The 24,454-nt window shown below is 43.4% G+C and overlaps 1 long non-coding RNA gene across 1 annotated transcript in view; it reads right to left on the minus strand.

Annotated features, from left to right (window-relative positions):
* The window catches only part of LOC118351893 (uncharacterized), a 62,698-nt gene that overhangs the window by 23,370 nt on the left and 14,874 nt on the right, over positions 1–24,454 (minus strand). The window lies entirely within an intron of this gene.

A 24,454-nucleotide genomic window follows, 5' to 3' on the forward strand; every position in this document is an offset into this window, starting at 1 on the left:
AGTTGGTGATAGAACAAAAAAAAAATTGAAGAAGTGACTAGAAGTAAGAAGGAGAATTCAGAGAGAGAAGAAATTGTTAGATTATGTTTACATATCTTGTGAGCTCATCAAAGACAAAAGCTGTCTTGTTCCTACTCTTGAATCCCCAGGGCAATGCTTAGCCCAGTAATTTGGGTTGAACTAACATGGAATGATGGCTCAAAAGCTAAAAAAAAAAAAAAAAAAAAAAAAAAAAGTGAACATTTTAAGAAGGAGGAAGTGGTCAGTAATACTAAATGTTATAGTTGATCATTTTATTTTTTTATTTTTTTTTATTTATAATAATCACAGAGAGAGAGAGAGAGAGGCAGAGACATAGGCAGAGGGAAAAGCAGGCTCCATGCACCGGGAGCCCGATGTGGGATTCGATCCCGGGTCTCCAGAATCGCGCCCTGGGCCAAAGGCAGGCGCCAAACCGCTGCGCCACCCAGGGATCCCTAGTTGATCATTTTAGATCAAAGGGCCACTGGATTTAGTAAATCTAATTTAATTTGTAACACTACCGGGAAGCCCAGAGACTTGAACGGAGAAGGCCAAGGCCAACAGCTGGCTGAGGTGAGCCAGAGGCAGAACTCTGGTCTTGTGACTCTTGTCTTGTGGCAGGATCTTCCAGACTGAGCTTTCCATCTCAGAGGAGGGTTATGTCCATGGCTAATAAACTTCTGTATTCAAAAGACGTCAGACAAGGTCAAATCCACCCATAAAAATGAACTCTACTAACATGGCCGAATCACTCCACAGAGCAGGAGAAACGAGCTATAAAGAACTCAGAGCAAAGAGTCTGGAGTCACACAGGCATTCTAGGGCTTGCTCTAATATCTGGACATTGTCTATGGAGCTTCCCCATGAAAGAAAGGATTCATATGACTTAAATATTTGTGTCATATCTTGAGCCAGAATTTTCTCTAACTCTCACTACTTATAACAAGACAGGAAGAGATGCTGCAAGTAGGTGGGAAAAAAACAAAGCCAATTTCTCTGCTGTGATACGGGGTTGTTAAACAGGAAGCTTATACCTGATTCTATACGTAGATGAGCAAAATTTGAATTCAGTGAAGTCAAAACAAAGATACTGACATCGTTCTCTTTAATGATAATTAAGTTATTTTACTGTTCACACAGCTAATGACATCCTGGGAAAATGAGTGATTTCTCAAGAGCAGTGTTTCTTAAACATCAGAGCACTCCTGAACTACCTGGGTAGGTTCCCGTCTTCAGAGATTCAGAGGTGGTCTAAATGGGCTCGTCCATTAAAGTTTAAAATTCTCTGGAAATTTGTTCCAAGAGAAATGGCAAACATGATATTTTCCATGTTTTAAAACACAAAGGTTTCAAAGATCAGACTCCACAACTCATTTCCGTCTTCAGGATCCTTGCGGGGCCAGAGGATCTGTAGGATGAGACATCTGTGGTCACAACCCCTGTGGCTTCAGTGTTTCATCAACAGAAACATGTATAGCAGCACAGAGATTTCCAGAAGCCCCCATCTGGCAGAGATGACTAATGGGGCTTTCCCACTGACATCTTAGCAAAGGTGCCAGAAGTATATTGGTTCCAGATCACAGCCCTAATAGGGCAGTTCCTCCCAGGACATTACACTGACACATGACCTGTCTTCCTTTTACAGCCTATATTCCGACCCCCATGCACTACCGACCTGTCCACAGTGTTGGGCATGAAAATGCATATCTGACCTGCATCTCTGAACTCGCTCCTTCATAGCAAATGTTGGCCTTGCTATAAACAAGAAATAGTGCAGTTTTTCCTCCATTATGCAGGTTACAATTGTCACTCACTTTTTATCCCATGGCCACAAAAATTAAAGGTAGATACGGTCTAGCTAAAATTCTAGTCAATCAGAGGAGTTCCAAGGTGGTGCAAAAGCAGTGCAAATTCACACAGTTATTATTGGCTGGTTGCTCAAAATCATCAAAGACGTTTTATAAAGGAGAGGGAAGAAATTGAGTGGTGGGTGATTTTTTTCACTGATAAGCCCTATCCCATCAGTGCTCATAAGAACACGTTAAGCTATGAAATACAGAATAAATTTATCCCAAGCCCACTCTCACAGAGATAGGCAAGGTCTCAAACTAGAGATAAAGCCCATGTTACCATTGATATAATCTTAGTCCATTAATAATTGCTTTTTCCCCCTTCGGTTTGGAAAAGAAGATGAGCCCAATAGCCTTAATGGGAAGTAGGTATTTTATTATTAACTGAGCGACCTTGGGAAAGTCACATTTCTGGGTTTCAGTTTCCTCATAAGTAAAACAAGAAGGCTGACTTACATAACCGCCCTCTGAAGTTCTGTGTCTGAAGTTCTGAATAAATGGCACAGTGTGGCCACTAAATGGCCACTGCCATTCAGTTAGTGTGCCAGGGAACACTGGCTACCGATGAGTTTCACAAAGACATGAAGCATGGTGGGGTGTGTCTTAGAATATCAAAACAATTAATCTTTCAACAAGGTCAAGAACACAAATAAACATGTAGAAGCAGGAACAGGATTTGAAGAACCGTGTGGACACAGGAGCAGGTCCTGGAACACCATATCCAGATACGGGGTATACCTCGCCAAGGATGCCGCATTGTATTTTCTAAACAGTATCTGGCTGGATGGAAGCTCTGCTGGATATAAAAGGTTTGCTAAGTGAACAAAGTCAGTAAGTTCTTTTACCACAGGATGCCTCGGAATGCTTCTGCACTGTTTAATAGAACTTTCTGCAATGATGGAAATATTTTATATATGCACTTCCCAAGATGGTAGCCACTAGCCACATGTGGCTATGAAACACTTGAGTTGTAGCTAGTGTGACTAAGGAAGTGAATTTTTTAGTTTTTTAAAAATGAATTTCTAGTGGAATCACCACATAGGGCTACTATGTGCGTATTAGATGGTACGGCATATACCATACACATTTGCAATGTTAACCCTGACGGTGAGGTAATGGGTACAGCAGTTCCAAACTTATGGAACTCTTTTCAGAGGGCTGAAATTCCTTGCAAAACTATTTGGGAAGTACTAGTCTATGAGCCATCTTGCTGAGTGATTGAAAGGGTGTCAGTCACCATCCAGGGATAGAGACCAGGATGTCCTCTGTTCTCTATGCATTGTGAGGTCACCCCACAGTTCAATCATATCACAATTTCCCAAGTCCTGACAGATACCCGTTGCCTCTCAGTACAGGTCTGGTCCAAAGAATTCCACCAATTTTTCCTTTCCACCAAACATAAAACAATGATCATCTATTGCTGCTGGGCTTCGCCATTGGCCATGCACTCCTCCATACACTGGGATATGTCATTATTTCAACAATCCAGTGAGATAAGGGGCATTCCTTTTATGTGTGAGAAAAGTGGAGCTCAGACAGACAGGGGGCCCAGGTGCTCAAGGTCACATACTTAGTTAATGGGGGATAGACCTTCATATTTTAATTATGTCTCATCAACATTCTAACAATACCATTGTGCATTGACTTTTTCCTCAAAATACATAGAGCCCATTAAAAAGGTGTTAAATTAACACATTTTCGAAATACCAAAAAATCATGCATACCTGAGAAGAGCAGTTTGTTTTATTCGGCTTGCTCACATATACCTTGAGAATTATGATAAATGCAAAAAAAAATTTAATAATCATGGAATAAAAGGCCGATATGATTATTTACAAATATGTATAATTCTTGTCCTCCAAGAGAGCCTTCACTGGACCTGGAATAATTATGTTCTTCTCAACTGAACATCCACATTGCTGTGTAAATAAGCAGGTAAAAATTTCATTTGCCCAATTATTTTTCCTCTCCTGAGTATGCGATCAATTTGGTGCTTCTGAGTGCCATTTATTCAGATGGCAACAGCACACATAACTGCTCATTTTTGCATCTAATTTAGGCTTGGCTCCTCGAGTGGTAGCATGTGGGCCAAAGTCCTTGAATCAATTTGTTGTCACATCAGATATGAGTACATTTGACTCTGACCTACACAATTGCAGAAATCAAGGGTTTTTTTTTTTTCAGTGAAATATTGCTTCTTGAACCATCATTTGGCCTTGTAGGAAAATGACTGGGATCTGAAGTTACACTGTGACCCAGAATTCCAAATCCAGGCATTGCCCAAAGAAGACAATGCAAACCCTGAAGCAGAATGTCAATGAGGTGACCCTTTACAAATTATACAGGCATGGCCAGCTATTAACAGGGCTCATTACACTCACTTTGGCTCTCTAGATTAAAATACAATCACTTTCAGTCAAGTGCATAGGAGTCATTATTTTATCTGTAATAAATCTGTATACATTTAATATAATATTGGACTTTATTATGACATACTCTGAAAGCAATTCATACTACAGTTCAGTTTTCATTACAATATGGCATACACATATGCCATCTGGGCTCTTCTCAATGGTCCTGGGAACCTAAAGGAAAAGAAAAGCAGGGGTAAAAAGCAATGAATAAGGTGCGCCTGGGGGGCTCAGTCGGTTAAGCATCTTCCTTTGGCTCAGGTCATGGTCCTGGAGTCCTGGGATTGAGCCCCACATCAGGTTATCTGCTCAGTGTCTGCTTCTCCCTCTGCCCTTCTCCTGCCCTGTCTCTCTATATATATCTGTTGCTCACCCTCCCTGCCTCTTAAATAAATAAATAAAATCTTAAAAAAAGAAAAAAAAAAAAGCAATGAACGAAGAACAGAGGGTCACCTGGCAGGAGATATAAAGGAGTTCAAAGGTGAGGTCTGGTTCGTTGGAAAGAAACCTTGTGTGAAGTGAGCAGGCACACTGAGAGCCTGGAAATTCTCAGAGAGAGGGTGATTTAAGTAACCAGCACTCTCAAAGTCCCAGCGGAGGAAAAGAGGCAGGGTGGTGGAGAGGGAAAAGGCTGGTAAAAGGGGAGCCCGAGAGAGCAGAGGAGAACAAAACAGCTCCATGCACAAATTCATTCAGCCAGCTGCAAAAGCTCAGCAGGTCCAGGGGAGGTGGGGGTGCTTTGTTATACCATTTCCAAGTCTTACCACATGGGACACTTGTTAATATTATAGATTCCTGGTTTCCATGTCAAAGGCCTGGGAATATGTGCTTTTAACAAGCATCCCCAGGTGATTCTCATGAGAGGCAATCTGAGGGAGCACTGCTAGTGGGGAGGGCATGAATTGAAGGCTAACAGGCTAAAGTTGAGGTCCTGACCCAACCACTCACCAGCTCTGTGAACTTGAGAGATATGTAACTCTCTGGGCCTTGGTTTGCTTGTCTATAGAAATAAAAATATAGTTATGCCCCATAGAAATTGTACAAGTCAGGTACCATTATCATCATGCCCATTCTACAGATTCGGGAGCTAGAGCACAGAGTGGTCGGCTGAGTACTTTGCCCAAAGTCCCACCTCTGGTAAATGCAGAATTGGTTTCCCACCAGAAGCCACCTGGCTCCAGGTGCCGTGCTTTTAGCCCCAATGGTTCTGTCTCTCCTCCTAGAAAGGAGCACTGTGCTGAGAGAGACAGAGGAAAAGCTTTCCAGAGAGGCAATTTATGTTAATTCTCATTCAAATCAGACGATAACTTGATGTTCCATTTACATAAGTTACTCCATAAACTAGTAACGTTCGCTCAAATTAATTTTTGAATCAAGCTTTCTTCCCCAAGATTAATAATTTATAGGACTCAAGCCATAATGCCACCTGGGAAATGGCACAGGCATTATTAATGCTTCCACAAACTTCACAGCTACTAGTAATGCCACAAGTGGTAGAAATAAATATTAAATAAGGTACAAAGTGCTTCCCCCACACCCGGAGGTGTCGACTTGGGTCTAGGCCAGCAGAATTCACCAATGTGAGACCACCTGCCTGAGTGGATGCACTTCTACACTGCTTTACACAGTCGTATAATCTCTTCAACATATTCCTTGGCTGGAAATTTGCATTCTCTTTCAAATCAGGCCTTACTGGTTCATTTCTGAAGACGCTGCAGCATATATCAAAATGAAGATCTAATCACCTGCTGTTCTGACAGAGAAGATTTATTTTACTAGGATGTGTGAAATGATTGTTTCTCATTTGTCATCATGCTCTGTACTCTGAGTTGAAAGGAAGATGCAGCCTCAAAGATAGGATATGACACCAGAAACTAATTCTGAATTTTCTGTTTAGAAAATACATGTATATATATCGCAGAAGACAGAGCTATTGGGGGCAGTTTTTTAAAAACTCCTCAAGGTTCTGAGGACAAATAAGTGTAAAGAAAGAGAGGCAACAGCCAAATTTCATGGACAAAAGAAATATAAATTTGGGCAAGTAAAGCAAAGTAGAGGTCAGCAAAATCCAATGAGAAAAGGAGACGGTTCTATGTGATAACAACAAAATGATTCTAGAGCAAAACTAAGGAAGCAGATAGGAACCCATGAGGTAAGATTTAAAGCGCCTTTAGCTTTTCTGTAGACCTAAAATTTCACACTAAATATTATTGCTTTCTTTGGCTTCAAGCTATGTAACTCCAGAAGGTATCTAATCTTTGCCATTCTTCACGTACTTCTTAAAGGCTCCATCTCCACCTACTCATGGGTACCCTGTGCCCCTAAGCTGTAGCTGATTGGCGCAGGCTTATTCACTTGACCATTCAGCCCCAAATTCAGGACCATTCAGTCCAAAGGCTGGGTTGAGCCAACTTGAATCTTTTTTCTGTAGACTTAAAGGAGTCACGAACAGCTAATTCTTCAGGAGGGAGTTGAGAGATTAATTCAGGTAGATCCAGGATTCCAGGTAGTGAGAGATGGTGACATAGCCTGCCCAAAACTATGGGGAAGAAGTTATAAATAGGATAGAGGGGGAGCCAGCCAGTCTGAGAAAGGGTAGAGCAATAAAAACAAGTAGAGGAAAAGACCATGTGTCCTAATCATCTTGGTTCTGGAATTTACAGATTCAGCTTCAGTGATCGGCCAATACTTTGTTTCTGGTTCATGAGATGGATCATTGTATTCTTATCCTACATCTTTTTTTTTCTTTTTTTTTTCTTTCTTTCTTTTTTTTTTTTTTAATGTGAGGCTTGAACTCACAACCCTGAGAGCAAGGCTTGAGCTGAGCTAAGATCAAGAGTGGGACGATTAATTGGCTAATCCACCCTGGTGCCCCACCCTACATCTTCTTCTTGATCTCTTTGTCTCCTGGGGTTTTATATTCCTTGTCACCAAAGAAACTTAATTAAATATAAGTAAATGCAGCAGACCTTGCTTACACCTACCACCAAAGCCTACTCCTAAATCCTCATAACATTTCCTACAAGGATTATCTGGACATTCTGAACTAAAAGAATGCCTTCTCATTCCTTCACACTGGCAGATGGTCTGCCTTCCAGAGGTTTTATAGCGTTCTGCTTAAAATATTTAAAGGAGACTGCTATGTTCCATAGTTGTTGATGGTCATAGTTGTGAGTTTTGTGTCATAAGAGATATTCAGGCCAAGGGTAGTTGATAATCTGGCAGAGATATGTAGAACACAAACACCAAAGAAGTGTTTAAACTAGATCAGTTTCTAGGACCATTCTGGCCTCTTTAGTCAGGTTGCAAAGGCCCAAATCTTCCCTAATTCCTCCCACAACATTGTCCTCATGTTTTCTCACCCTTTTTTGGATGTGCCCCCATTTACCAATGTCCCTTTTAAAGGATGACCCTGAGAACAGAATATACATGATCTGACCAGTATAGAATATCCTAAAACCACTACCTCTTTAATCTGCACCCACTTCCATAAATGCTGCCCAGGAGAGCACAACCTATTATTGGCACTAGGCTTCATTAGGAGCTCCAGTTGAACTTGGGAGTCACCTCAAGTGTTCAAAGTAGTTAGGCTTTTCCAACTCATTTGCCACATTGTCCATAAACTTGGACACAGAATTTGATAGGAGGCTGAGGAAGGAGGCCCTCTGTGCAGCGGGTTGGCGCACCATTGGTTTGCACCGTTGCAAACCCATTACCTTTTGGAAATGCATCATTACCCTGGGAAAGAGCAGCCCATGGAGGGGAAGGGAGGTGAGAAACTTTCAGAGGTAAATTTCATTTGGCTGTTTTCCCTCTGTTTGGCCCTGGGAATTCAGGACCATGGAGATAGCCATCCAAGACCTCCAGGAGAAAGTTTTCACCCTACCTTCAACCTAAGTAATAACAAGAAATATCCACCCAACACTTCTCCATATCCACACCTTCAGGTTCACTGTCTGACCATATTTGGACCCTGGAGGTCCAAAGGTTCCATTGTGGAAGCATTTTATGATTCAAAATACAGAATCAGAGAAGAGGGTGTCCCAACACACAAGAAATTATCCCAGGATATAGCATGCCAGAATGACGGAAAGATGGAAGCTTCTGGTAAGTCAGCTGTGTGCTGCTTCACTGCAGAATAGTGACAGGATCCAATTTGCCACTCCTCCTCCACACACACACACACACACACACACACACAATACTCATACTCACATTTCATATTGTCTCTTTGAGCATTAAGGCAGACAAGGAGCTTGTGCAGATTCATGATTCCATGTTAAATTTGACCTATCACCCAGGAATGATGGGCCAAGTAATTTTCTTGAAAATTATCCACAAGAATTCTACTGGGACTCCTTTCTCAACTTCAGCTCTAGTGCTTCCTCAAGCCCAGGCACACTTCCATTTCATGTATGTGCATAGGGCCAAATCACAGGTGTGCACCCAAAAAAATCCCAAAGAGGGCAAAATTCATCTCTTCATTCATCCATTCATTCATTCTAAAGCACTCCGCATCTACTACAGGCTTTCCCTTCAAGAACTTACCCTGTAGCCAGGGTCACAAGATGTCTCTGCGCTAAATTGTCCAATACCACACAATACTTGGCAAATGAGTTGGAAAAGCCTAACATACTGTAGGAGCTAAAGGGAGAGGAATGCTAATGGTTCACCAGCTCTAACCTCCTGTCAACCAGGGGATCTGAGCTGGGTTATGAAGGTTCAATCAAGGAACTAGATGACAGGAGAATGGAAGAGTCTGGCTGCCATTTCCACTGCCAGCCTGGAAGGTTGCAGGGAATCGTGATCATCATTGCAAGCTTGAAGAATTAGGTCTTGAGTGTTCCCGGCAAGTCAATTACGGCATGCAAATTTTCCGCGGAGTTGACTTCTCGGCTTCAGGAGCCACGCACACGCTCCTTTGGGCTTTTTCGCACGAGGAAAACATTGTTGGGAAAGGAGCCTGAGGACCAACCACTGGAAAGTGCACTCAATAGCACTTTGGTTGAGATAATTGCTGCGTTTTTTTTTTTTTAAATTGTAGGCTTTGGAGGTGACCACAGGCAAAATTTGTGACAGACATTTGACACTGAGAAACTGCCGTGGATGGGTGAAATTTTTCACAGCCCTCCCTCCACCGAGACCGGTTTATTGACTAACAAAGGAAAATTATATAAAACCACTGGAGTACGTTGGCCAAGTCCTCTCTTTTGTCATAATGCCCTTTTGCCAGGCACCAGGATTTCTCCTCATTACGGTCATGCAGACTCTCATCCAGGCAAGCTGGTTCAAGTCCGCTGCATGGGTGACGCTGGGCAGCCCAGGGCACACTGTTGCAGTGTTGCTCTGTGAGCACAGATGTGCAGATTGCCCCCAGCCCCGTCACCCACCATGGGTTCAAAGGACTTTAGAGCCCTACTCAGTTCCTGCAGAGCTGCCTCCTTATCCCCTGGACCAGACGCTCTCCTTTATCCTTTATGCCTGTGGCAAGCTCTATCGAGAAGAGAATAGGCTGTCGGACAGTGCGAAGGATGCAAGTTCATCAAATAATAATAATAATAAAAGATCACAATCCAGGAAAAATAAAAGACAGAACTTGCAAAGGCTGTTTCCCTGCCCACGGTCATCAGGATCCTGTGATGTAAGTTAGCATAACAAGGATATAATCAGAAGAACTAAGGGAGGACTTTGGAGAGACATTCGAGTGGCAGGTCTCCAGCCTCAACTGGGGCCATGAGTCCAGGCCAGCGGATCGGAGTGGGCCAGCAGCTTGCATAATTATTCACTGAGGCACATCCAGCAGGTTCCAGGGCTCCTTAAGCCAACTTCCTAAGCAGGCTTCCTTCCTTGGACAAGGAAGCGTCCCTGCCACTTAGCCCTGATAATCCCATTCAAGCTCTATAGATAGCATGCCATTCCCTGGCTTGGGAGACCCCCGGGAAGCTCTTCATGTCTTACTTGCACCACCTAAGAAGTTATCATGGTATTTATCTCCTTGGGTCCTTGGGAAGATTCAACAAAACAGTGGAGTTGAAAATGCCTCATTTGCCCGAAATGAGAGTTAACATCCATACAAACTACTTTTACAAATGAATCGGCATTTCTGGGGTGCCTTGTGTGTGCCAAACAATGAGGATGACAGAAATGAACAAAAATTTTTTTTCCCCTCCAGGAACTTAAAGACCAGTCGAGGCAATGGTACAAAGAGGCAAAGATGAATTAAAACACAGCAACCAAGCATCCAGAATGGATGTCCGCTGCATTTGCTGTGGGAATCTTGAAGGAGAGATCAGGACAAGCAGAAAAGCTAGAAAAAGAAGAGTTCTAGCAGCACTGCTTTGATGAATCAAGAAGAGGTCCCAGATGGAGACAGGCTTTCGGGAAAACATTGGTCTCCTAGGAGTTGATACAATAAAAGTTGATCTTCCAAGAGCCCGATGGCCATGGACTAGCTATTAAACCTCAAGACGAAGCCCCATGTGTAAAGAAAGAAAGGTTATCTACTTACTGTCTCCTCCATCAGGCTGTCTTTGATTCAGTACAGGAGAAAGCATATCTAGGGTTTTCTAATCCCAGCAAGAGAACAGAGGCAAGAAAAAGACAAGAGAAAATAAAGCGAGCGGAGAGATAACCATCTGTGTTTGCTGGTTTAGTCTTCCTTCAAATGTGTAATTATGATTCCAAGGGCTGAGTTGGCCATTTGGAGAGATGATAGTCCAGGTCAAGCCAATAACCCACAAAGGAGGTAATCAACCTACAGACAATAGACCGTACGTGCATGGTTTTTCTCTTAAACAAGATTTGTGTTTGCCAACTAAGAACAAGATGCTTCCTCAAAACATTTTAATTTCGTAGGAAACATCAAATTCACAAGTCTTCAGCAAAGTCTAAGGCGGTGTCAACCACCTCGTCCCTGGAATAAAACATAAGAGTGTATTATTTTCATTTTGTATGAAACATTCAAAGTTCAGGGCTGGAAAATTGTGTGTGGGCCGATGCCTGATAGCGCAGCCAGTTATTATGTAGTGACTCACGATAAATTTCCAGAGCCACCACACCTTAAAGTCAAACTCGCTCAAGCCAGACAGTAAACTATTAGCAGAGATATTTTTGTAACCATAATTTCTAGTCTTTTAACTAATTTTTTTTTAACTTGCAGCATGGCCAGTTTTATGAAAGTCATAGAGCTCACTTATCTGACATCAAGGTCTTGGAATATTTATCCTTTTCAAAACAATACAAAATAAAAACATGCCCCTGGGGTATTTTAAGGAATTTTTCAACTGACCAACTTGGTCAACCAGCATAATCCTGGAGCACTGGCTCCGTCATGTCAGCCAGCCCCGGCTCCTCACCACAAGGAAGACTCAGCGCAGGACTCCTGTGGTTGTGGCCACGTCTGCCCCAGGTACCCGAAAGGAAGTCTCTCCATGGTGAGGCCAAACAGGAGATGGCACCATGCGGGGAGAGCTACTGACAAGACTTGAGAGCCCTGAGAGAGGTTTCTAGGCAGAGCGGAAGCTGCCAGGATTTACTCTGATACAGAATAAGGCAACTGGTAAAGCACCCATACCTCAGAGAAAGCCCTCATCCCTTGGCCTGCACCCAGTTTAGGTCTCCTGCCTTCACCCACTTCACACACCCACCAGGAATCCATGAGGAAGTCGTATCCTGTCTGGGCCCAAGAGCCCAGAGTTGGAAGCTTCTGTGTAACATCAGTGTGTGTTCAAGAACCTTCGAAGAGCCCTAGAACAGACTCAGGCTCCAGATGTCTATATAGCAACTGAATCAACCAGTTTTCCTTCATGTATTTTTCATTCTCATCATGACATGCTTCATGGGTTACTGTGGCAGGTCCTTTGACTCTATTTCTGAGTTGGGTTTCATGAGATGCACCCACTGCTACACTGGAATGAGTGGAAAAGAAATACTGTGTAATACGTATCGTCCACTTAGTCCCATCTCTGACACCATGGCAAGGATCTCAAATGTGTCACAGATGCTTTCCTCGTGCAATTCTCTCCCACTTTTTGACACGTTGAATCAATGGAGTGAATGATTGGTTTTTGGCTTCCACCAAGTCTCCCTGTTTGGGGGCATGGTTGGAGGAGCCTAGGGAAGACCTTGATGGTGTTGAGGCCAGCCGAGGCTTCCTGCCCACAGTCAGCCTGAGGCACCACAGTGGGCAGGACAGAGGCTGGGAACAGGAGCCAGGGGCAGGGTGTTGGTGCACCGCAGACAGCTCAGAGTTTTTTCTTGGCTAGGAACACAGACTGTGCACACACCTCAGTCACCAGCCCCTGTAAGGGGCAATCAGATGGAGGGGCTCCAAGGACATGGGGGAGTCAGAAAGGTGGAGGCAGAAGCTGTATCTGGCCCTCACTGCCATGTCCGGGCACTGAGCTGGCACGTAGCATGTAGGTGCCGAATGCATGATGCATGGCTGAGTGTGTGGACCAAAGGCCAGGGGTGGTTGAGGAAATGCCTTGTACACATGGGGAGACAGGCAGAAGTTACCAGCCTCCCAACAAAAGGTGTCTAGACGGAGGGGGCAGGCCACGTTCCCGTGTTCTCTGGGTGCTCTTTCTTGTTTAAATGTTGATCGTGGCTAGGATGGGTCAGCGCAGGAGACCTCCTTGTGGCGGGAAATCCCACACTTCCTCAGCAGGTCTCCTCTGATCCTCACCCTCTGTGCTCTACGTGGGTCAAGACCTGAGGTCCGGGGTCTCTCCTAAAAGTCCATCATTCCTTGCCTTCCTCGTATACCTCGAGGGCTGCTTCTGGCTAAGAAACAGTCTTCACTCATCTCTCTCATCCTCCTACAAAACCACTTCCTCTCCTGTTCCATCCTCCTGAACCACCCCCATGCTTTGCCCTCCTCAAAGACAGTTTCAATGTTTCTGTTCCAATCCATATTAAGATTTAGGGGTCCCTTCATAACATAATGTAACATGACGCACAGAAGGAAAGAACAAGATTCTAATCTCGAATCAGCCCTCCTCCTCACATCTGCTTTGCCTTACACACTCATTTCTGTGCCTTCTTACCCTGCCCCTCTTCCCACCCCACTACAGCTGTGTGGGCCTGAGTCAGAAGCTCCACAGATTTTGCCAGGAGGTGGCAAGCTCAGAGGTTCCCTGTCCTGTCTTCCTTATCTTGAACCTCTAGAAGGTCTACCTGGACTGCAAGGCTTCCAGTCACACAGACCATGCATATTGTGTCGTTCATCTATGGGAGATCTTTCCTTGCTGTTTGTAGAATCTCATGCCCACTTTGGCTTTCTAACTGCTCCTTATTTTTTCCCCAAGGCAGGGAGGAAGTGTGGTCTGCTGATTGGAAAAGTTGCCTAGAAAATGGGACACTGTGTGGACTGGGGAAAATAACTTTGACTCTCTGGATAAATTGGCGTTTCAGCAGCCTCGGGTGAGCGAACAGAAATGTAGCTCACGTGTTACATGCTACGTGCCTTGGGTGATACTTGAAAAACAGTAAAACAGAGAGGGGCACCTTCAGTTGCTGAGCTTTCCTCTGGCTTCTGTATGGTTCCAAGAACAAGCAGGTGCTCAATTTCGTGGTCCCATTCCTCTTCTCTATCTCCCCAATTTTGACTTTGGCTCCTCCCACTTCAGTTGATCAAATAAGTTGACTTATTGGGCAAATAAATGCTTGCCCATTAAACTTCATGGACTGCTACCCTGGGTGTGCCTGACATTGAGGCATGCATCATAAGTAGCTTTGGCCTGGAAGGGGTGAATAGGTACATAGAGCTTCCTGTCAAAAATTTTGATGAATGATTCCCACTCCTGACTTCCATGCATAAGGGTGAAGACATTTTCAATCTCAAGGGACAGAAATTCAACTCAAATTAGGTAAAGCCAAGAAAGAAATCCGTGGGCCTACATACTTGGGTGCAATTGACTTCAGGCAGGGCTGAATATAAGGTCTCAAACAATGTCATCAGAGGCTGTCATCAAAAAGGTAAACAATGACAGCTATTGGTGAGGACACGGTAGGAATGCAGGAATCTGGTTGGATGAGGTGTTGGTAGGAAAGTAAATTGGTGCAGCCACTATGGAAAACAATATGGAAGTTATCCCCACAAATTAAAAATAGAAAAACCAAAAAAAATAGAAAAACCAAATGAGCTAGCAATTCTTATTCTAGGATATATCCAAAAGAAATGAAATCAATACCTCCAAGATATACCTGCATCCTCATGTTCATTGCAACATTATTCATAATAGCTGAGATATAGAAACAACCTAAGGGTCTATCAACAGATGAATGGATAAAGAAATTGTGTGATACACACACACACACACACACACACACACACAGTGGAATATTATTTAGCCTGAAAAAAAAAGAGATCCTGTTATTCACAACCACTTGGATGAACCTAGAGGACATTATGTGAGTGAAATAAGCCAGCCACAAAAAGAAAAATACTGCATAATCTTATTTACATGTGGAATCTAAAAATGTCAAATACAGGGGTGCCTGTGTGGCTCAGTCAGTTAAGCATCTGTCTTTAGCTCAGGTGATGATTCCAGGGTCCTGGGATCAAGCCCTGCATCAGGCTTCCTGCTCAGCCAGCGCCTGCTTCTCCCTCTGCTGCTCCCTCTTTTTGTGCTCTCTTTCTCTCAAATAAATAAGATCTTTTTTTAAAAAATTAAAAAGTTAAAATATCAAATACATAGAAGTGGAGAGTTGAACAGTGGTTGGGGGGGGGATTTGGAGAGATTTTGGTCAACGGGTACAAAGTTGCACTTATGTAGGATGAATCATTCTAGAGATCTAATATACAGCAGGATGATTATAGGTTAACAATACTGTATCAAATATTGGAAATTTGTTAAGAAAGTAGATTTCAGATACTCTCATGAAGAAGAAGAAGAAGAAGAAGAAGAAGAAGAAGAAGAAGAAGAAGAAGAAGAAGAAGAAGAAAGGGAGAAGGAGAAGAAAAGAAGAAGAAGAAGAAGAAGAAGAAGAAGAAGAAGAAGAAGAAGAAGAGAAGAAGAAGAAGAAGAAGAAGAAGAAGAAGAGAAGAAGAAGAAGAAGAAGAAGAAGAAGAAGAAGAAGAAGAGAAGAAGAAGAAGAAGAAGAAGAAGAAGAAGAAGAAGAAGAAAAGTAACTATATAAAGAGTTGTTAATTAGCTTGACTGTAGTAATCATTTCACTTTGTATATCAAGTGTATGTTGTGCATCTTAAATATCTACAACTTTTATTATAAATTTGAAATAGAAATAGAAATGTCTTTTTTTAAGATTGATTGATTGATTGATTGATTGATTGATTTTAGAGAGAGAGTGTGTGCAGGGGGAAGGGCAGAGGGAGAGAGGGAATCCTCAAGCAGCCTCCCCACTGAGCTCAGAGCCTGACGTGGGGCTCGATCTCACAACCCTAAGATCATGACCTGAGCTGAAACCCAGAGTCCAAAGCTTAGCTGACTGAGCCACACAGGTGCCCCAAAATAGAGATGTCTTCAGAGCTCTGCCTCTGTCTCCACCTGCTGGACAACTGTTCTCCAAAAGGTTAGAAGATGGTTGCTGGCTTAGAACCCCAGTGGAATGAAAGTGTTTTCCAATAATTCCAGCAGAAATGTCTTCTTTGGGTTATGTACCTATTCCTAAATTATTCTTGGATCATGTGGCTTCTTCCATGGCAGGGGAGACCTGTCTCAAGTTGCGGAATATATTCTCCATAAGAGAGAAGCATTCAGTTCCTAGAAGGATAGAAATGGATGTTGGACAAGCGAAAATATGCAAGGTCTCCTATACCGCCTTGAGCCACATAGAAGCCAAACCTGCAGAAACTTGCAAATGTATCCAGGGCTCAGTCTTCTAAATTTCATATATTTCCAACAAGGGCAAAAAGAGCTGAAGCCATGTGCTAGATATATAGAGCCATAACAAAGTGGCACTCTCTTTTTTTCTATAGTTGGATAAGGCTCTTCCTGCTTGGTGAAGTTAAATACAAATAGCCATTGGCTTTGCTGCAATCACGAAAATATTTCTATGACTCATGAGATAAATGAGAAAAATACACAGAAGAGTCAAAGTTACACTGAAGTTAGATTGTAATCACACCCTTGAGTTCTGACAACCCACTGACAAAGTTTCCTGCTGAGAGAGTATTACTGACTTCTTTTTCTCCACAGAAGGTACTTGATTAGCCTAAAGCAGATTATCTTCTCTATGGATTATCTGAGATCCGCTCTTCACACAAGTAATCAGCAGCTCGCACCTCCACCACCTAGTTGTCCATTGAAGATAAAGATCCAAGAACCCAAATCTGAGGCTACGAACCATCTGATGAATGACAAATCAGCTTACTGGACACCACTTGTTCTTTCAACACTGACACTGAAGTCTCTTAAGTGGATGAGGACGCTTTTCTACAGTAAGAGGATCAGGACTCTCTCTAGTATTGAAAACACTTTAATACCCTAATGATCTGCGGGGAACTAGGGATTTCTGAAGTAGGCTTTCAATTCAGAAAAGAAAGGCGTCAGGCGCCCAGTGGAGTATGTGAAGCCCAGTCCAATGCACAGAACTTTCCCTGACTTGACTTTTCTCACCCTCTGGCCTCTGTGATTCCAAGGGGCCCACATCTCAGTAGCAGCCAGCCATCAAAATTTGTGGTGCACCTGCCATGTGACAAGCATGGGAGCACAAAACCTGGAAGAGGCACTTCTGGGCGAGATGCTGTCGTAAGCTCAAGTTCTGAACTTTCCAACTACCCCAAGCACAGCAGTGATATCTGACACATTCAATGTTATGTAAAAACACAATGTTATGTAAAACATATAAAAACACATGGATGACTTACCAAAAAAACTAAATGTATTGTTTCCAAAGCAATGGAAAGAAAGCAGAGTTGGGGAGAAATCAAAATATATATTTATAAGATGTTAGCAGTAACTCCAAATATGACAATATCACAACCAGTGTCAACACATTAAGTAAGTGTATTGATGAAAAGACAAACTATCAGGTTGAATTTTTTTTAACTCATGTGTTTTAGAAAGTTCACTTCCTTGGCATAAGGGGTGGATAGAGCAAAATCAGGTATCAGGGCATCAGATAGAAAGCCATGGCTCTTCCAGACAAGAGGAGGCAGGGCCTCACCTAAGGCAGCCCTGGGATGGGGTTGGAGGGAAGAAGAGGGTACAGGGACACGCAAAAGGGAGAACTGATGGCAATGCCAGTTTATTAGAGCAAGCTGAATTAGAGGGACTTCCTGAGGAAGATCAATAGTTTTATACTGGGCATCATCTACATGTAGCTGGTGGTTAAAAGTGAAGATATCAAATTGCCTAAAATGATGGGAAAAAGATAAGCATCAAATCCTTGGCAAACCAGTTCTTGAAGGACACACGGAAGAAGAGAACCCAACAAAGGATCCTAAGACAGAGAAGATCAATTTTGTCACATAGCCACTGAAAAAAAAAAAAAAAAAAAACTTGGCGGGGGCGGGAGGTGCCACCAACATCAGATACTTTCCAGAGATCAAATAAAGCAAGAACTGAAAAGCACATGTTGGATTTTATAATAGGGAGGTCACTGGGGAGCTTTGCCCTCATTAACCTAGTGGGTCTTGATTGAAGTGTCAGATTGAATGCAAACACTGATGCCCACAGGTCCATCCACAGGGTCTCTCAAGGTTACTTTGGGTGTTAACCAGTTTAATGCCCTTAATAAAATGCCACTGCCTAGTAGCCAGGATCACATTGGTTTCTCCCCTAGGCTTTTTCAAATTCCATCTTCCATCACCTTCAAACAGCTGACTCAGAGCACAGAACTTCGAGTTCCATTCTCTGATTTATTTCCTCCCCTTTCAGGGTTTTCTCACTTTTTCTCTTTCAAGGAAGGGACAAATCCTTCTTTCTTTTGGAAGGTGGAATGAAATCAGCCATCCTGCTTTTATATTCAGAGCAACCAGTATTTACCAAGCAGTTTCTACATGTCAGGCACTGAGCTAGGAGTCTTCACATATTTAATTTGTTTCTTGTGGAGCCTGTGGTGAGGCGGGCAGTATCATTCTATTTTGCAGAAGAAGAAATTATCCAGCAAAAGTTCACAAAATGCTCCCTTTTCTCAGCTAAGGGTAAGTAGGAGTGCTCATTCCTGGGTCAAGGAAGTTCCACCACTGTCACAATAAACACAGATAGCATCCTATTGATCCAACACTGTGAGCCAAATGCTGGAATTATGCATAGTTTTTTAAACATCTTTGATATAGTGTGGTAGTGAAACTGCTCAAGGAAGAAGGCTTGGGAAGGGAAGTGTCTAATCTGTTCAGGCTGCTGTAACAAAATACTAGAGCCTGGGTGGCTTAACCAACTAACATTTATCTGTCACAGTTCTGGAGATTGAAGATCCAAGATCAGGGTGCCAGCATGGTCGGACTCCAGTGAGGATCCATTTCCTGGCTTATAGACAACCACTTTCTCACTGTATCTTCACATGGCCCAGAGAGCTCTGGTCTCTTCACCCTCCTCAGTGGGCACCAATGTCATCATGAGGGTTCCGCCCCATGACCTCATCCAAATCCAATTACCTCCCAAAGACCCCATCTGCAAACAGCACCCCATAGGGGTTGGGGCCTCAACATACGAGTTTTGGCAAAATACAAACACACAGTCTATAGCAGGAAAGAAAGAGGACTTAAGAAAGAAGGAGGGGGAGAAAGGGACAAAAAGGAAAAAGAGATCGTGGGAGCAGGAGAAAAGATTCTGGTGCACCAGGGACTTGGGCCAGAAATGCACAACCACCACAGGAAATTCTCCTCAGGGCCTGGGCAGCACCCCAGCCAGGAAGAGGAGACAGCTCACACCTGGCTTCAATAAAGAGCCCCTCCTGCCAACCCTGCCTCGGTCTTGCAATGGTCATGAAATGCTGGGTTTTTTAAAACCCAAAATGCAACTTACCTGGCTCTTTGCCACTTGAACTACAATCTCTGTATTTTTTGGAAGCAACGGATTTTTTTCTGCTCTACTCATTAACATGCTGTTTGGCGGGGCGGGGGGTGGGGTTGACTGTCTGCTATTTAAGATGCCCAAATTGAAATACCCTTTTCCAAAGAAGAGAATGCAGGTAGAAAAGCTCATTGATCATTTATTTCTCCTTGCTACCCAACACATTAATTTTTCAGTGGACTTCCAAGTTAGACAAACTGCCCATTCTCTTACGTTCTGCTGACACAGGCACTCAGGGAGGACTGAGTGCCTTAAAGGCACTTCTCTGCCCTCCCTCCTGGTAGCTCTGTCATCAATACCATTTGAATATTCTCTATTTTGTTGTCTATTTTATTTTTATGGGTTTGAGCAAGAGCCACTTTCATACTGGTCACTTATGGTTTCCTTAACTTTGTGATTAAGCCAGAAAAATTCGGTTTGAAACTGCATATAATTTAAGGCTTCAAGATCCAACCATGTATTTCCACTTGCCTGTGGTCCAAAATGATTTCAGTATTTCTAGTCATCTTTGAGACTCCCCAAATCAGTTGATATGACCTCCCACTGCCCCACAGCAGCAGCCTAAGGAAACTGGGGAAAGACTTATTCCACCTAAGACCACAATTTCTGAAACCACTTCCTCTCCTCACTCTCCTTGAATTTTTCTTCGCCATGAAGCCCCATTAACCACACCCTCCTTGAAACACTCTCCTTGTATGTGTAAGAGCAATGATTTCGCGTCAACAAATTATGTTGATTATGAGTTGCAGTCTGGCACTTTCTAACTACCAGATATTGAGGAAATTACTTAAAAACCTCTGAGCCTCTGTTCCTACATCTCTAAAGGAGGGATGAAAATCACCACTTCCTAAGAGTTGTGATGAGGACCACATTTGTTGCTTGTAAAGCGTTTCCAAAGGTGCACAGTCTCCATGAGGTGACAATAGGCTGATGTTCCCCACCTCACATTTGTGTCTCCTTGGCTTGCTCCTAAGAAATGACTTCACCCAAGCCACTTCAGTCCCTAGCTCCCTGCTCATCCCTCTCTACCCTTGGTCTCTGCCCCCCACCCACCTACCACCCACCCAGACCTCACTTCTGGGCCAATAGACTGGCCTAGGACCTTACACTCACAAAGTGACCCTTGAAGAAATGGTTTCACCTCTAGGTCTCAGTTTCCATGTCTATAAAGTGAGATGCTGAGTGGGTGAATGATAAGGCAGGGTTCCCTCTTGCCGCTTCCTAAATAAGTGATTTCCTCCACCTCTTCCCCAGTTCTCCCCTTGTCCCCTCCTTCTTCTCCCTCATTTCTGAGGCCTGGAATAGAATTTGGATAGTTTACCAGATTACAATAGTTTGGTTGGAAAATGCTAGTATAAGGCTCTATCTCTAAGCCCCCACCACCTAGCATAGCTATGATGGCTTTAGAGATACAGAATGACTGGGATACTTCTGATAAGAAGGGTTTTTGAGAACTTTCTTAAGAAACTTAGCTTAGGGGTACCTGGGTGGCTCAGTTTGGTAAGCGTCTGACTTCGGCTCAGGTCACGATCTCAGACTCCTGGAATTGAGCTCCACACCAGGCTCCATGCTCAGCGAGAAGTTTGCCTGTGTGTCTGCTGCTCCCCTCCATCCCACCGCCCGCACCCCCCCCCCCCGTCGGCTTGTAGTCTCTCTTTCTCAAATAAATAAATAAATAAACAAAATTTAAAAAAAAAAAAAGAAATTCAGCTTAGTGAAGGACATAACATTCATGAAGCTACTGAGGTGCTCCCTCCCTTATCAAGCTGAGCTACATATGTTAATAAATCATTTCCATGAGAGAGTAAGTTTGGGCAGCCAACAATTGGCACTAGTGAAGCAAAGTGACTAATTAGTTATGCTCTATCATCCAGCAGTTCCACTGCAGATATAAGGGTATTAAACTGTACGAGAATGGTCACCATGGCAGAGATTTGAAAGCAGTCTTGGTGTCCACTGGGTGAACAGATAGATTAAATAGTTGATACACATCCTGGGATACCACTCAACAAGTAGAAGATAAGAGCTAGATGTGCATCCAGAGGCATGAATAGATCTGAAAAACAGTGATGAAAAAGAAACAGAATACTTATTGTGCAATACTTAGCACAATACCATTTACATAATTAGCAACATAAGCCCACATAATTGGTCACCATTGGATAATTCAAGGGAATCAACTCATTCATTTTGAAAACTGCTACATGAAAGGAAAGAATCAAGCATTTAGTCTGACTTTCCTCTATGAGTTACACCGTGGATAACCAAGTAACATATCAGGGGAAGTTTCTTGTTCTAGAAGTGTTCCAGCCAATAAACAAAGAAGGAGTGCTTAGAATTAGAGTGTCGCCATTTTGCAACATCTAATTGTGGCAGACTCTAAGGCAGCCCCCATTTAGCCCTGGTATTTATGCCCTTGTGTGATCCCCTCCCATGGACTATGGGTGGGACCTATGACTTGCTTCTAACCAGTGAAATGCAATAAAGGTGAGAGTCTGTGTCCTCTGTGATTACATAACATAAAACTGTACATCCATCTTGCTAGCAGACTCTCTCTATTGACTGGCTCTCTTGTTGGCTTTGATGAAGTAAGATATGGAGAGACCCAGGTGGCAAGAAACTTAGGGCACCCTCCAACCAACGGTCAGCAAGGAACTGAGACCCTGTCAGACAAACCCAAGGACCTGATTTGGCCAATAGCCACATACACTTGGAAGTAGATCTATTCCCAGTCAAACCTCAAATGATTTCAGCCTTGACCAAGACCCTGTTTATAGACTTCTAAGAGACCCTGAATCTAAAGCTGCAGCTTACTCCTGCCTGGATTTCTAACTGTAAAAGAATTAATGTGTTTCATTGCAAGCCACTAAATGGGTGTCAATATTGTTACACACCCGGTGGCTCAGTGGTTGAGCATGTGTCTTCGGCTCAGGGTGTGATCCTGGAGTCCGGGGATCAAGTCCCGCGTCAGGCTTCCTGCGTGGGGCCTGCTTCTCCCTCTGCCTGTGTCTCTGCCTCTCTCTCTGTGTCTCTTATGAATAAATAAATAAAATCTTAAAAGATATATAGTTACACATCCATAGATAACTAATATACTAATAAACTAAGCTTTGATCATGAATGGCTGCTAATATCATACACCAAAAAGGAGACAACCAAATATGCATATCCTGATGGAAGGACACAAGACAAACCATGAAATATTCTGGTCAAAAAAATTAAACATTATTCAACCACTAAAAAGAAGGAACTCCTACCACTTGTGACCACATGGATGAACCTTAAGGCATTATGCTAAGTGAAATAAGTCAGACGGTAAAGAAAACATACTGTGCATTCTCACTTATATGTGGAATCTAGAAAACTCATAGAAACAAGGAATAGATTGGTGATTTCCAGGGGCTGGGAGTGTAGGGGCAAGGAGGAGAAGATTGGTCAAATTTCCAGTTATAAAATGAAAAATGTCTGGGGATATAATGTAGAGTATGGTGACTATAGTTAACAATACCTTATTACATACTTGCAAGTTGCTAAGAGAGTAAATCTTAAATCTCCCTATCACACCTATGCACACACACACACATACACACACACACATAAAACAAAAAACTATGTGAGGAGATAGATGGGTTGACTAACCTTGTTGTGGTAACCACTGCACAAGCATACTTGTATCAAATCATCACTTGTAGACCTTAAACTTACACAATGTTATAGGTCAATTATATCTCAATAAAAATGAGGGGGGATGAATATGAAATGAACAAATAAGAAAAGAAGAAATGAACAAATAAAGTCAACGAGGGCCTTACCAGAACCAACGATGACAGTGGGTTATAAACAGAAGAGTAGGATTAACTCTTCGCCGTTGAGTTCAAGAGAAAAGCAGTTTTTCCAGGGCTTCTCCTGTCGGCCCTTTCCCAGCCTGCCCTTCTCTGGAGCCTGACTCTAGGACTGGATTTCTCTCAGGCCCATCCACTTTCATCCAGCGCCTCTGGAATCCATCCCCACCCACCTTTCCACTGCCAGCTCCCACATCCTAGTACAGCTGTGCATCACCAGAGTCCTTCAGTGGTCTCCTGTCCTCCTTCTACAACATTCTCTCCCTGCAATCCTCCTCTTTGGCCTCCACCACGCACCGACTACATGACGGCCATCTAATACAACTGCATCACTGCTCTGCTCAAAATCCAACACTAGTTTTCTGGGAACCTACAAAATACTGTTAAAATTCTCTTCCTAACATGCGAGGCCTTTACCTATGGGCTGCAACCCCTTTTCCACGATTACCTCCCACCACTCCTCAGCATGAACTCAATCCCACCTCCCCTCCCTGCCCTGCATCCCCATTCCCCAGCTTCGCCAAACCAAACCAACCCACCCACCAGCCCCGAAGAGCAAACGGTGCTTCGCCCTTGACTTCTTTCTAACCCTCTCTTTAGCTGGCACACAAACCCTCTTTAGCTTTGCCCCAAGAAGCAGGGCTGCTGATCTGATTGGGTTACGGGTCCCATGCCCGTAGAGTGCCACTGGTCCTGTGGTCTATGGCCCAGCGCCTAGTCTCTGATGCTGTGGCCATCCATTGGCTGAAGCCCTTAGCAGAATCTGGAGCTGCTACCCCAGGGCAGCTTGAGTCCCAAAGTTGCAATTTTGAGGATTTTCTCAGCTCTCACCTCTGAAACAGCAAGAGTAAACTAAACTAGGACTGCCCCGCTCTGGGCCAATCCAACCATCTCTCTCTCTATGTCCCCTCTCCTATGTAGGAGAAGTAGGCTGTTAGCCGAAACAGGTCGCTGCTGCCCCAGGACAGAGAACCCCCACAGGTAATCAAACAACCTGATTGAGGATGACAGAGAGCGATGGTAAAGCCTAGGGCAGCACTACAGTGAAAATTACAAATAGTCAAATTACCCTTGAAACTTTCTTAAACTGTCCCTAGAACATTGCCTAGAATAAAAGGCTCTGGGTGTATAATCCTGTGTCCATCCTTCCAATTCTTTGTACCTGTTTCTCCGTGACCTTCAATTAATTCTTCAATTTATTCATCGAGCGTGCCAAGCCCTCTGTCATCACCCTCAGCCAATCCTCCTGGGCAAAGTGCTTCCCTTCTTAGTGGGCGGCTGGAAAATCATTAAAAATCACCTATAAGAAGGAGAAGGGGAAATTGGAGTGGAGTGGGGGAAGATCAGGC

This window comes from Canis lupus, chromosome 22 (assembly GCF_003254725.2).
Source record: "Canis lupus dingo isolate Sandy chromosome 22, ASM325472v2, whole genome shotgun sequence".
In the NCBI taxonomy this organism is placed as follows: Eukaryota; Metazoa; Chordata; class Mammalia; order Carnivora; family Canidae; genus Canis; species Canis lupus.